Below are 14544 nucleotides of genomic sequence, written 5' to 3' on the forward strand. Positions count from 1 at the left end.
TATTAGTACAAGTCTCATAACTGTGCCCTATTTCTCTACATTTACCACAAAAAACTTTTGGCATGCCTCTGCCAGATGTCCTAAATCCCCACACTTTCTGCAAACCTTAGGCATGCCTTGGTAGTAAATGTAGCCCTGATTCTCCCCCCAACACTATCACCTGTGGTATTTGTTTCAGGCCCTGGTGCGCACTTGGATCTTCCCATTGTTGAATGGGAATCCTCCAAGCGCAGGTCCAGATGCCATCCTCGTCAAGCACTTTCATAGGTGTACATGTGTACCTTTTACTGAGCAGAACCTCCCTAGCCAAACGCATATGTCTTCCCCCGTCACAGTTTCATTAAACATTCTTACGACCACTACTTTCCTGGAAATATCTGAAAGTTTCTCCACCTTGAACATGGCAAACTGTTCTTTTACATGTTCGAAATGGACCCAAAACTCTCTCAACATGTTTGCTGTTCTTAAACTTAAATCAAAACCATTGCTCTGTGGTAGGGATATAATGCAGTTAATATCTTCAACACTGAATTTCAACAACTTCTACGCCAGGTGTCTTGAGAAATCTAGTCTTAACATTGTAAATTTTACCCCATTGTTTTCTCTGAACAAGAAACGTACACTGTGGTGCCTCCACCTGCCAGCTCGGACAGCCGACATAGTGGAGGCACCTAACGCCTCAAAGTGAACAAACACACCAAACCAAACAGCAAGCTCAAAAAACCTAAAAAAATTCAAAACCAGCTAAATACAAATTAAATAGACTACTTACCTGCAAAGTTGTTAAGAAATACCTTCAAAAAACAGTACAATATCCTCCCAAATACAAATGGATTTGGCCATGAATTGGCACAAGCCCTTAATCTATTTAGGAAGTGATCGCAGTCTCCACCCTTGATCTTAGCCAAAAGGCCGAGAAGCGATAACCTGAAAAAGGCACCGTGGCGTGCCATTCTCGGAACATGTGCGGTATTTGCTGGATGGTGCGCGTATACACAGCGCACACCACGTTTTCTTAAGTTTTCTTTGAACCCATCGTGTAGCTCTGTCAAAACAGAGCCCCCAAAAAAGGCAGGAAAACGTATCAAAGACTAAAAATACCTTTTAACTTAGTTTTGAAAAAGCTAATAAAGCAATGTAAAAAACTTCATTTTAAAACGTTTTTCACCTGATTTTCCCAGGCAGTCTCCCATCCAAGTACTAACCAGGCCCAAGCCTTCTTAGCTTGCAAGATCAGACAAGATCGGGCATTCTTCTTCTGGTATGGCTGTAAGCAAACTCTGCTTGAAAATCTTGGACTTAATACAAAAGGCGCAATACCTCTTAACTTGCTTTGAAAAAAAACAACAAAGTGTTGTAAAAAACTTCACATCAAAGAGTAAAAATACCTCTTAAGCTAACAAAGCAATGTAAAAAAAACTTCATTTTAAAACCTTGTTCCATAGTTAAAGCTTACAGCACCTGGTATTCCCAGGCAATCTCCCATCCAAGTACTAACCAGGCCCAAGCCTTCTTAGCTTCTGAGATCAGACAAGATTGGGCGTTCTTCAGCTGGTATGTCCATAAGCAAACTCTTCTTGGAAATCTTGGACTTAATACAAAAGGTGCTTGAAAACGTATCAAAGATTGAAATTACATCTTAACCTACTTTGAAAAAAGCTAACAAAGCGATGTAAAAAAAACTAATTTCTGTCACGACTACGGACTTACGGGGGAAGGAAGCGCAGAGGTGTGACATGCTGGGAAGGGATTTTATTAATAAACAATGAATAAATGCAAATAAACAATTGTGCTGGCCAAAAAACGGGAAATAAAGGGGATAAACACAAACAAACCCGCAGGCGTGTGCCGATTGCCAGAACTCAAAAATACACGTTTAACAAAACCAGGTCAAGTTCGTGCACAGAGTCCACGAAAATGACGTCCCTTCCGAAGGGGCGGAAATAACTGGCTTTTATGCACCGTCAGGATTGGCCACCAGTGATGAATCCTGACACTCCATCCGAGTCACAAGGGTTTACTTCACTCAAGAGAATTTGCAAGGCCTGCTGAGTGGCGAGTCTTCTCTGCATGTTCTTTCTTTGTAGAGGAGGTTCGTACACCACAGAATTCTTGATGCCACTGAAGTAGTAGGCTATGTGCAGTGAGATTTTATCCAGTTCAGCACAAAAGGAAGTTCTCTGCTATTAAAACCTTTTAGCAAACTTTTAGCAAGCGATTTTTTAATGGTTTTTCTGACTTCTGTTGGCTATCCATCACATGTATATGATTCTAGTTGGCCCTGAGGGAACTCTGAGTAATGGGCCATCGGCTCCATTGTCCTCCTGCTTTTGTTGTGCCAAAACACTAGTTACCTGTGAACCCTGGCAAGACAGGCCAAAGCTACAGTATGTGTGTGACATTGAAAAATTCACAAAATATAGAAACACAAGTGTGTTTTATTTATTAAAAATAGTCTGAAAATAGAATGAAAAGTTGCTAATAGAATGAAATGAATAGAATGAAAATGAAAAAAATAGAACGCTCACACATCAGTTTCCAATGAATATTGTATGATCTCTACAATGGTCACTGGGTCTGCAAACGCTGCAAACACAGATTTTGAAACAGACTGCGTGGGATAGTAAACACTGATATGATGAATTGGAACTGAGGGACTGAGATTTTTTTTACTTTATCTATTTATTTGTTTATTTATTATTATTTTTTATTTTATTTAATGTTTTGCTATTTTATATGGACAGGCAGAGGAGAGAGCACTCTGCTAGAGCTGAGGGGTCAGAAAAACCTGGGACTTCTAGTGTTAAACGACTCATTGGCTGCAAACTAGAAATTACAAATAAGAGAATACAGGGAGTGCAGAATTATTAGGCAAATGAGTATTTTGTCCACATCATCCTCTTCATGCATGTTGTCTTACTCCAAGCTGTATAGGCTCGAAAGCCTCCTACCAATTAAGCATATTAGGTGATGTGCATCTCTGTAATGAGAAGGGGTGTGGTCTAATGACATCAACACCCTATATCAGGTGTGCATAATTATTAGGCAACTTCCTTTCCTTTGGCAAAATGGGTCAAAAGAAGGACTTGACAGGCTCAGAAAAGTCAAAAATAGTGAGAGATCCCTTGCAGAGGGATGCAGCACTCTTAAAATTGCAGAGCTTCTGAAGCGTGATCATCGAACAATCAAGCGTTTCATTCAAAATAGTCAACAGGGTCGCAAGAAGCATGTGGAAAAACCAAGGCGCAAAATAACTGCCCATGAACTGAGAAAAGTCAAACGTGCAGCTGCCAAGATGCCACTTGCCACCAGTTTGGCCATATTTCAGAGCTGCAACATCACTGCAGTGCCCAAAAGCACAAGGTGTGCAATACTCAGAGACATGGCCAAGGTAAGAAAGGCTGAAAGACGACCACCACTGAACAAGACACACAAGCTGAAAAGTCAAGACTGGGCCAAGAAATATCTCAAGACTGATTTTTCTAAGGTTTTACGGACTGATGAAACGAGAGTGAGTCTTGATGGGCCAGATGGATGGGCCCGTGGCTGGATTGGTAAAGGGCAGAGAGCACCAGTCCGACTCAGACGCCAGCAAGGTGGAGGTGGAGTACTGGTTTGGGCTGGTATCATCAAAGATAAGCTTGTGGGGCCTTTTCGGGTTGAGGATGGAGTCAAGCTCAACTCCCAGTCCTACTGCCTCGCACAGCACCTCGTTTACTCCGAGCCTCCAGTACTGCTCGCCTGGTCCCTCCATCTCTGAAGGTAAAAGGAAAACATTCATCTAGACTCTTCTCCGTCTTGGCCCCTCGGTGGTGGAATGAACTTCCCCTTGAGGTCAGAACAGCTCAGTCACTGAGCACCTTCAAACGACACCTTCCTCTTTAAAGAATATTTAGATTAAATTGTAGTTTTCTTGTTGTCGAACTTGTGTACAGAATCTACAACAGAGTGAATAAAATAGATGTATTCATAGTTGGGGTCTGCCAAATGCCGTAAATGTAAATGTACTGCCAGTTTCTGGAAGACACCTTCTTCAAGCAGTGGTACAGGAAGAAGTCTGCATCCTTCAAGAAAAACATGATTTTCATACAGGACAATGCTCCATCACACGCGTCCAAGTACTCCACAGCGTGGCTGGCAAGAAAGGGTATAAAAGATGAAAAACTAATGACACGGCCTCCTTGTTCACCTGATCTGAACCCCATTGAGAACCTGTGGTCCATCATCAAATGTGAGATTTACAAGGAGGGAAAACAGTACACCTCTCTGAACAGTGTCTGGGAGGCTGTGGTTGCTGCTGCACGCAATGTTGATGGTGAACAGATCAAAACACTGACAGAATCCAAGGATGGCAGGCTTTTGAGTGTCCTTGCAAAGAAAGGTGGCTATATTGGTCGCTGATTTGTTTTTGTTTTGTTTTTGAATGTCAGAAATGTATATTTGTGAATGTGGAGATGTTATATTGGTTTCACTGGTAAAAAATAAATAATTGAAATGGGTATATATTTGTTTTTTGTTAAGTTGCCTAATAATTATGCACAGTAATAGTCACCTGCACACACAGATATCCCCCTAAAATAGCTAAAAATAAATACAAACTAAAAACTACTTTCAAAAACATTCAGCTTTGATATGAGTTTTTGGGTTCATTGAGAACATGGTTCAATAATAAAATTATTCCTCAAAAATACAACTTGCCTAATAATTCTGCACTCCCTGTAGATGCAAAACAGATGAATCTACGAGAAGCAGCATTCAACACGGCGCCACTCTACGGCGTGAGTGCTAACCATTACACCATAGAACCTACTCCAGAGCAAAGTGATTGTCATTGTGATAAACTGCAAGAAAAACATGGAGCACACAATGAAATGCATCCTCTGGATTCAACCCATGAAACTTAGTGAGTATTGGGCAGCCATGAAAGGCTTCCGGTGAGCAGTGTGTGAGGACAGTACCTTGCAGTTGTAATGGTTAGTACTCTGGACTCTGAATCCAGCGATCCGAGTTCAAATCTCAGTGGGACCTTTGCCGAATGGGAAAAAAGCAATTCCCTCAAATTTATTTGCATGTCTTTTGCAATTCAAAGCTGTAAGAAGTTGCTTATTGTCGGCTCCATGGTTTAACGGTTAACAATCGGCACTCTAAATCCATTGATCACAGTTCAAACCTTAGTGAGGATTCGTGATCTAGCTTATTGTTTGAATCTTAGGCTAAATATGTTATCCGCTCATTCATATGTTCCCAGAATGTTATGTTGCCATTAATTCAAGATCAAATCTCAGGTGCATGTTGCATTTTATGGTGGTTTGCAAATGAAAGAAAATATCTACATTCTTAAAGAATCCAGCAAACCAAGCCGTCCTTGTCCTTGCCTGTATGCTTGTTGATTGAAGCTTAAGTAAAGGAACATTTAATGAAATTATCTGAAAAATCCAATCTTATGATATACTCCTCAATATATATCTTAGCATACAATTTGAAGCTGATTGTCATGAAAGAAAAAAACAACAATTTCTGGTTTTAAACAATGCTCTAATCGCATTTTACTCTCATACAGTGACATTGTAAGGAACTCAAAGTTCCCATTCAGGATGTCCGGTTCACTAATATAAAAGCTATTCGCATTTTGAAGCAATCACGAGCACTATTTAGTTGCAATGGCAGGTGTTGAATATAAATGGTCTTCTTGCACATGCTTGAACACTGCTTGCAGCGTTTGTAGGAACTGCCCTCTTCACCAAGTGAATGGCAGACACTGAAACGCCAAGAGTTGTTCCAATCGGATAAGGTGTGTGACTTCAAGGGGGTCTCCTGGTGTAAATTCAAGCCCTGCTAACAGAGTTGCTTTTTTTTTTTTTTTTAAACTGCGATGGCCGAGTGGTTAAGGCGTTGGACTCGAAATCCAATGGGGTCTCCCTGCACAGGTTCAAGCCCTGCTCGCAGCATAGAAAGGAACTGCTTTGTCATTAACTAAAAATGAGCCACTTATGCCAATTGGAATCATTCACTTATTATCATTCACATTTTACCAACTTTTTATGTACCAGCCGCTAATTTCTTTAAATTAACTGCTTTCTGAAAGAATCAATAACTATAAACAGTTGTACTTTTGTCTTTCCTTTGTTTTTGATGTCTACGTGCTTAGGGAGTCTGCCTTCTAAACCAATGGGATCTTCTTGTGCAGGTCCAAAGCCTGTTCACATACATATTCTTCATGCAAAGAGCCTGACTGTTGTCTGGATTTTTTGATGAAGCTGATCTGTTTGTTGGTGACATGGTCAATCACCTCATTAAGTAATAATGTCATGGGGTTCCATGCTGCGATGGTTAGCGCTCTGAATCCAATGACTTGAGTTCAAAACTCAGTGTGGCCTTACTCTGAAGTTTGTTGTTGGACGCTTAATTTCTAGTTTGCAGCCAACGAGTCGTTTAATCCAGTACGATAGACAAACACTACATAAAAATTGGTGAACAATATGGAAAAACTGCTGTTTTAGACCCTGAGGCGACTTCGCTACTCGTGGTGCACGAACATAGAAATTATTTAAAGTACCTTCACTCAGGACCTCGAGTAGCTACTGATAAAGTGAGTCCTCCGTTCTACTTGCCGAGAGAGTTCAGCGCGGTGTTTTGGACGGTGGATATATCCCACCACAAGGGAACACACAGCGCGCTCTGAGCGAACTCTTCCAGCTGATCACCAGCCATGAGGATGCACAGCCGAGCGGACTGTTCATTGTCTCTGGAGATTTTAACAGGGCAAATTTTAGGAATGTGTACCCAAAATATCACCAACATGTCTCCAACCCCACTCGGGGAAACTACACACGCGACCACTGCTACACGGAACATCTGGGTGCATATCGCTCTCTGCCTCGCGTGCACCTGACTGTCATTTATTGTATTTATGGCATTTACCAGATGCCCTTATCCAGAGCAACTTACAATCAGTAGTTACAGGGACAGTCCCCCTGGAGCAACTTAGGGTTAAGTGTCCTGCTCAGGGACACAGTGGTAGTAAGTGGGATTTAAACCTGGGTCTTCTGGTTCATAGGCGAGTGTGTTGCCCACTAGGCTACTACCCTTAGGGCGCCTACGATCTCAGCGCAGTGCTGTTACTGCCTGGCTGCACGCACGTGCAGCGCTGGACACGGGAGGGACTGGGACATGTTTAGAGATTCATCCTCTGACCTGGACAAGTACACCACTGCAGTCACTGATTTCATTAAGACCTGCGTGGAGGAATGCATTTCCACTAAATCTGTATGGTCATTCGCCAACCAGAAACCCTGGGTTAATGCTACCATCCAGTCTGGAGATGCGGACCTGTACAAGAACTGCAGATACGATCTCCAGAAAGCCATCAGGAGCGCAGAACAGGAGTACAGCAGTAAAGTGGACACACGCGTGTCACACGCGTCAGATGTGGAGGGGGATTCACACTCGATTCCTTCAGCCCATCACTCCCGAACGAACTGAACGCAGGTTTGTTTGTCCTTCAAAAGCGAGATTACTTTTTCATTGTAATCTGCAGTTCAGGATCACAGTGCATCTTCTTTTGTCCGCAGGCAGTATAGTGATGGTCTTATCTCTGCTAAGATATGACGGGACCCTTCTCTCCTCCCTGGTTAGGTTGGATTTAGGTGGCTGTGCATTGGAAAGGGCTGCAGAGACTTTGAGTCGCAGGTGTTCTGCTTCTGCCGCTGGTAGTTTGTTGGAATTGCAGATTCTGTAGCTGTAATGAAGTCCACAACTGGAATCTCAGATGCAGACAACAGAACATCATCCCAGTCAGTCTACACCTGAGATCCATGGTCACGACCCATAGAGCAGACAACATTCTACAGAAGGCATAAGAACAGCGGCTCAGTGAAAGGATAAGACAGGTCAACTTCATCACAAACAATTTAAAACACAGGTTAGACCTCCTTCACAAACAACTAAGTGACACTCTTCCTCAGCATGTTCTGGATGCAACTATAGAATTTGTCCAAAAAGCACAGCTGGCCCAACACAGGAAAGGCAAGGAGAGGCAGATAAAAAAGTTTGACACACTTCTTTTGTGGAATCAAACAGCAGAGAAGCACATCTGGAGCAATAAGGAAGGCAGGACCACAACAGGAGACTTAATAAGCAATAAGGAAGGACCACAACAGGAGACTTAAAGGACGAATGGGTAAAGAATCTCTCGGACAGGGAACTTTCCCAATCAGAGAGAGAGGTTTTAGCCAAAAGCCTCAATTATGCCATCACTCCTAAGCAGGTTCCACCACTTTCACACTTTCAGAGTTCAATTAAGCAAAGCTGAAGAATTTTATGCATTAAAAAGCACATTCATGCCTTTTGACACATATATGTCAATAGATATATTCATATAGATTTTACTTTAGCTTAAAAATTTCTGAAACAGATACCAGTGATATGAAGATGACAGACAGACTCCACCCTGCATGGTTATATATATTGTGAAATCAGCGCAGCACGGCGGGTATGTGAAAGAGTTCAGTAGAAGGCACTCACCAGAAACAGGTGGAAAAGAGTAGCAAGCATCCGGTTACCGTGGTGATGTGTAGGCAGCGGGGAGATGGGGTAAGGAGACGAGTTGTGGGGCTTTGTGTGCGACCATATTAGTTGCCACAGCTACAAATAGAAAAAGAGGCATACGATTTTTTTGCTCAGTTTCATTTATTTTTCCAGAGGCATTCATCCTCCATTCATATTTAATATTACTAAAGCATTACTAAAGATTTCTTATTTCAGTATTAGATGCCTTTTTGTTAAGTACATAACTCCACATGTGTTCATTCATAGTTTTGATGCCTTCAGTGAGACTCTACCAAAGTAAATGGTCAAGAAAATAAAGAAAACACATTGAATGAGAAGGTGTGTCCAAACGTGGCCTGTACTGTATGTGAAGTTATGACTGGAACGTCTGAATTTGTACATTCTCAACTTTAAATGTTAATCACAAAACATTTGTGGGTTTCTTTTATATCAGATTCTGTAATCCCTGAGATTCTCATAGATCAAATTTGAAGAGAAATGTTGAACTGTGAAGACCAAGGGTTCATTCTGGGAAGAAGCTAACAAAGACGTTTATTTCATGTTTCTGCTCCCTTTCTGGGAAATTTATTTGGTTGTCTTAGTCAGCTTCTGCTGAACTTCCACAAAAATGAGTTGTTCATGAAGAGATTCGGTGATGAGGCTCAAGCCAACAGAATAATCTCCTGCATGAGATAAAGGAGCTTCTTACAAATCTTCTACATCATGTGGGAGCGTTACATGAGGAAGACAGTAAATAAATCACTAGAACTCTGACTGAGATGTTCCCCCACTTCTTTATCATCCAGACCTGCATGAAGAACCAGAATTATGATGCGATAAGTGAGACAGACAGACAGGTGCTTCTGAGGTTATCTTGAAATTAAAACAATGTCTTATTATATGAAGAAGAGCTGAGAGAATATGGCACAGACGTCACTGCTGCATCGGTCTTCTCTGGGATATGTGTGATGTAAACACAAGTTCAAGTTTAATGTTTAGGAGTGCGTTTTTTTATTAAGTTTGAAATGCATTGTTTCTGTATAAGCACAGAGGGTGTACAGCCATGTTGACCACTAGGGGGAAGCGTTAGTTTCTTTAAATAAAGGAGTGCCTGAGTGAATGAGCAGGACTGATGTCTTTCGTCTGTTTTCTGTAACAGTCCTGGGACCTGAAACTAATGCACTGAGATCTTTAAGGAAGAATCAGAAGAAGATAATCTGCTTTGTTCATCTGAGCATCCAGGAGTTCTTGGCTGATTTTTAACTGTGACATGAAGAAAGACCTTGAAGCCTGGATCTTTTCCTCCGCTTCCTTTTAGGACTCTGATTGTATTCTAACCAGAAAGTCCTACAAGGTCTTCTGCCAGGTACAGAGAGCAGATTCCAGAGAACAAGCCGGTACATCAAAAGGAGCAAAAGTGAAGGAAAGTGCATTGTGAGGGGCATGAAACTTTTACTTTGCCTGCTTGATATGAAAGGCACCTCGGTGCATGAGGAGATGGAAGGACACTTGAAAGCAGGAAAGGAAGTAAAAACTGGGTTCACAGGCACATTTAATCTAGGTATGTGACTGGGATCCATGTACCAATGACCGCTGCTGACAGGGTGGCCTTGATAGTGGGCACGCAGCTGTCGTAGGCCTTACGAACAACATGGACCAATGCGGTTCTTCAGGAGGTTCTTGGCCAGAATGCTCTGCAGACCTTTCAGGATGTTCACCTGCATAACACCATCTACCAGGACCTGAAGACAGAGACCAACATCTCCTCCATCCTCAAAAAAATATGAAAGACACAAATTCACCAAATATAGTGTGTTTTATTTATTAAAAATAGACTGAAAATAGAATGAAAATTTGCAAATAGAATGAAATAAAGGAAACATGCTAACACATCAGTCTCCAATGTATGTTTGTTCACAAATGTCATAACCTGAGGGAAGTCATGGTCCATGGTTGATGCTCATACATGCTCATACATGTACAGAATCATCTGATTTTGTTTTTGTGTACGCTCTCCTCTGCCTGTTCATATAAAAACAGCAAAAAATTATAAAATATTATAATAAATAAAACAAATAAATAACTAGAGTCCCAATTCATCATATCAGTGGTTACTATCCCACGCAGTCTGTCTCTCTGTTTCAAAGTCTGTGTTTGCAGTGTTGGCAGACCCAGTGACCATTGTAGAGATCATACAAAAACAAAATTCACTTTGATGATTCTGCTCAGGTACGAGCATGTTATCAACCATGGACCATGGCTTCACTCAGCTTATGACATTTGTGTACAAATATTCATTTGAGACTGATGTGTGAGCATCAGTCTATTTTTTCATTTTCATTCATTTTCATTCTATTCATTTCATTCCACTAGCAACTTTTCAGCCTATTTTTAATAAATAAAACACACATGTATTTCTATATTTCGTGAATTTGTGTCTTTCATATTTGCAGGTCAGTCAGTGTGTGGGATATTTTGTATAGATATGGTAAGCTTTTGTGAAGGTTTGAATGTCACACACATACTGTAGCTTGTCTTGAAGCAGTGGTGTGGGTAAAGAAATGAAAATATGCCAGGGTTCACAGGTAACTAGTGTTTTTGCACAACAAAAGCAGGAGGACAATGGAGCTGATGGCCTCTCCACACGAGGTTGGGCTAAAAATCGCTTGCTAAAAGTTGCTAAAAGCAGAGAACTTCCTTTTGTGCTGAACTTTTCACTTCTGAAAATCTCACTGCACATAGCCAACCACTTCAGTGCCATCAAGAATTCTGTGGTGTATGAACCTCTTCTCCAAAGAAAGAACATGCAGAGAAGACTCACCACTCAGCAGGCCTTGGAAATTCTCCTTAGTGAAGTAAACCCTTGTTACTCGGATGGAGAAGACATAGAACTTCAGCCGGATTCGGACTCAGAGCCGTCTGATCAGTCTTTAGGTCAATTTTTATTTCATATTATTTCCTATTTCATTTCAAACAAGAAAGTGGAAAATACCAAAAAAAGCAGAGCAGAGTGACAGAAATCTCTACTCTGCCTTTTTTATAGTTTCCACTTTTTTGTTTGTGCACCTTAGCAGACATTCACTGCCAAGTGCAAGACATTTTTCTGCTTTAGTTGTATCTTTTTATTTATGAAGATATTTCAGAATTATTATTAGTATCTATGCATGCATTTGTGATATCATTTGACTTTCCCATTGCTCACAATTTGAATGTGTTCATACTGCAGATGAGGAGACTGCTTCTCAACCTAAAAAGAGAGCTCGTTTGGGGACTGACCTGACAGAGACAGCGAAAGATGGCGCAGTAGAAGCGTACGCCGCAGATGGAGAACCAATGGCTAAGGCCAGAAGAAGTATCTCAATCACCTTCAGAGCTTCCTGTGTTTCATTACTCTTGACATGCTTCGTAGCATTCAAGAATGGACTATCCAACATGCACAGCAAACGGAGCATGCTCATTGGTTCATGGCCCTCCCTGAACCAATGGCATTTATCGCAATTGTCATCTTGCGGGGGCTTACCAAGGTTCCATCGCACCTACGCTTTGATGACAGGTCCACTCGCAGTGATCGAGCAAAGACACATAAGTTCGCTGCAATTTCCAATGTGTGGGGATCATTTGTCACCAACTGCATCACGTCCTACAACCCTGGTTGTACATATCACCGTTGATGAACAGCTCTTCCCGTCAAAGACTCGCTGCTGTTTCCTGCAGTATATTGCAACTAAACCTGATAAGTTTTGGATCAAGTTCCAAGTACATTTGCAATGTCCTCCCATATCTTGGCAAGGACCCCAGTCGTCCCAGTGGGGAGAGACTGTCTGAAAACGTAGTGATGAGGCTGATGGAACCATTCCTAGACAAGGGCAGAAATGTTACCACAGACAATTTCTTCACATCGCTGTCACTTGCACAAAAACTGCTCAGCCGGAAAATCACCATCCTCGGCACAGTCAACAAGATTCGCCGGGAAATTCCTCAATCCGCCAGACAAACAGATCGCAGTGAATTCACCACTCAGGTATGTTGCAGGTCTTTTGTGGTTTTTAGAATCCAAGTGTGTCATTGTGTGTAAAAGTTCTATGAAAATAACAATTTCTTTTGTTCTTAGCAGCATGCACAGCATGGTATCTAAGAGGTATGTGTGGAGAAAACCAGGCACTGTTTAATCCAGTCCCAACAGTGAAGTGTGGTGGTGGCATCAAGGGAAAGAGGAATGCAGCCAAGTACAGGGATTTCCTGGACAAAAACATTCTCCAGAGTGCTCAGAAACACAGAATGGGCCGACGGTTTTGTCTTGTTAAAAACCAGGCACTGCTCATCACCTGTCCAATACAGTCCCAACTGTGAAGCATGGTGGTAGCAGCATTCTAACAAGACAATGACCCTGAGAACACAGCTAAAATAACAAAGGAGTAGCTTCACAACAGCTCTGTGACTGTTCTTGAATGGTCCTGCCAGAGCCCTGACTTAAACCCAATTGAGCATCTCTGGAGAGACCTAAAAATGGCTGTAGACCAACGTTTACCATCCAACCTGCCAGAATTGGAGAGGATCTGCAAGAAGGAATGGCAGAGGATATAGATCTTCAAGTTCCTGTGTATCACTATCTCCCAGGACCTGAAGACAAAGACCAACATCTCCTCCATCCTCAAAAAGACTCAGACAAAGACACAGACTAGGGTTACACACCCATTTAAACTGCAGTTCACCTTCACTGACCCCACCGCTCCAGGTTTTCTCACTTTGGAGAAGTTAGCAAAGTCAGTTATCTAATTTTACATTGCTGTTAAAAAGTAATAAAACATAACCTTCAATTTTTAAGATGGACTAGTGGTGCAGATTTAAATAGTGTTGTTGGACAAAGTGGACAATGACATTGCAAGTACTAAACTCTAGTGAGAAATTAATAAATTAATACATTACTAATACATTTATATCTGACGGAAAAACTGTCTACATGATTAACAATGATCTAATTTCTTTGTATTGCTTACCTGTCCTCAGCTTTCAACACCCCGCAACTCCACATCCTGGCTCATAAACTTTCCTCCAACTTTCATCTGGACAACCAGACAATCCTGTGGACTTTGGACTTTCTGATTAACAGATCACAGAGAGTTCTGGTTAACAAAACTCTCTGACCTCCGTTATACCTCCACCTGGTCACCACAAGGCTGCGTGCTGTCTCCTTTGCCCTTCATCTTATACACAGATGACTGCAGGATCAGACACCCAGTGAAGGACGCTGACGACACAGTCCTCCAGTCTCTGCTGTCAGGCCCCTCACACAACCATGGTCCACTTCTGCAGGAGTTTGTGGACTGGTGTGACACCTCATGTCTGGAACTGAACGTCAGAAAACCAAGGAGATGGTGGTGACCTTCACCAACAAGCAGACCTGGCTGCAGCAGTTACCACCTACATCCATGGGAAGCCAGTAGAACTAGTTGAGGCATATACAGTACAGGCCAAAAGTTTGGACACACAACAACAACAACATTTATTTCTTATATAGCCCAGAATCACATACAGTATGTCTCAATGGGCTTTGACAGGCCCTACAGTTGACATCCCCCACACTTGACCCTTCTGCACACAAGGAAAAACTCCACACAAAAAAAACTCTAGGAGAGAGAAAAAAAGAAAGGAAGAAACCTTGGGAAGGAGTGATACAGAGAGGGACCCCCTTCCAGGGTAGAGTGAGCCTGCAAATGGTGTCAGTGCAGGGTTGGATATGATATAATGATAAGTCCTACGGTTGTAGGGTTGGAGAAGTCCAGGATGTATTCAGTGTCATGGTCTAGATTACGTGTCCATAATGATGTTACTGGTCACTTGAAGATCCCTGAAGCTGTAGTTCTAACGGTGGTGGTGGCTGTGGTGACCCTCTGGTTTGTGTCATGTTTTGTCCTTGTAAAGCAGTTGTCAGGAACCAGGATTTATTTGCTGGTCTGATCACTGGGGTCTGCCAGTAGTCTGGGTGCTTGATTCCGT

General features: G+C 42.0%; 1 non-coding gene and 1 pseudogene across 1 annotated transcript; one reads left to right on the plus strand and one right to left on the minus strand.

Annotated features, from left to right (window-relative positions):
- Positions 1-1449: 1449 nt before the first annotated feature.
- LOC114779065 (uncharacterized) lies at positions 1450-1568 on the minus strand (annotated as a pseudogene).
- A 4298-nt stretch (positions 1569-5866) lies between these two features.
- Positions 5867-5948, plus strand: trnas-cga (transfer RNA serine (anticodon CGA)). Its single transcript has one exon. It is a non-coding gene; the product is annotated as a tRNA-Ser (tRNA).
- Positions 5949-14544: the final 8596 nt, after the last annotated feature.

The sequence above is a fragment of the Denticeps clupeoides genome, unplaced genomic scaffold, assembly GCF_900700375.1.
Source record: "Denticeps clupeoides unplaced genomic scaffold, fDenClu1.1, whole genome shotgun sequence".
NCBI classification, from domain to species: domain Eukaryota; kingdom Metazoa; phylum Chordata; class Actinopteri; order Clupeiformes; family Denticipitidae; genus Denticeps; species Denticeps clupeoides.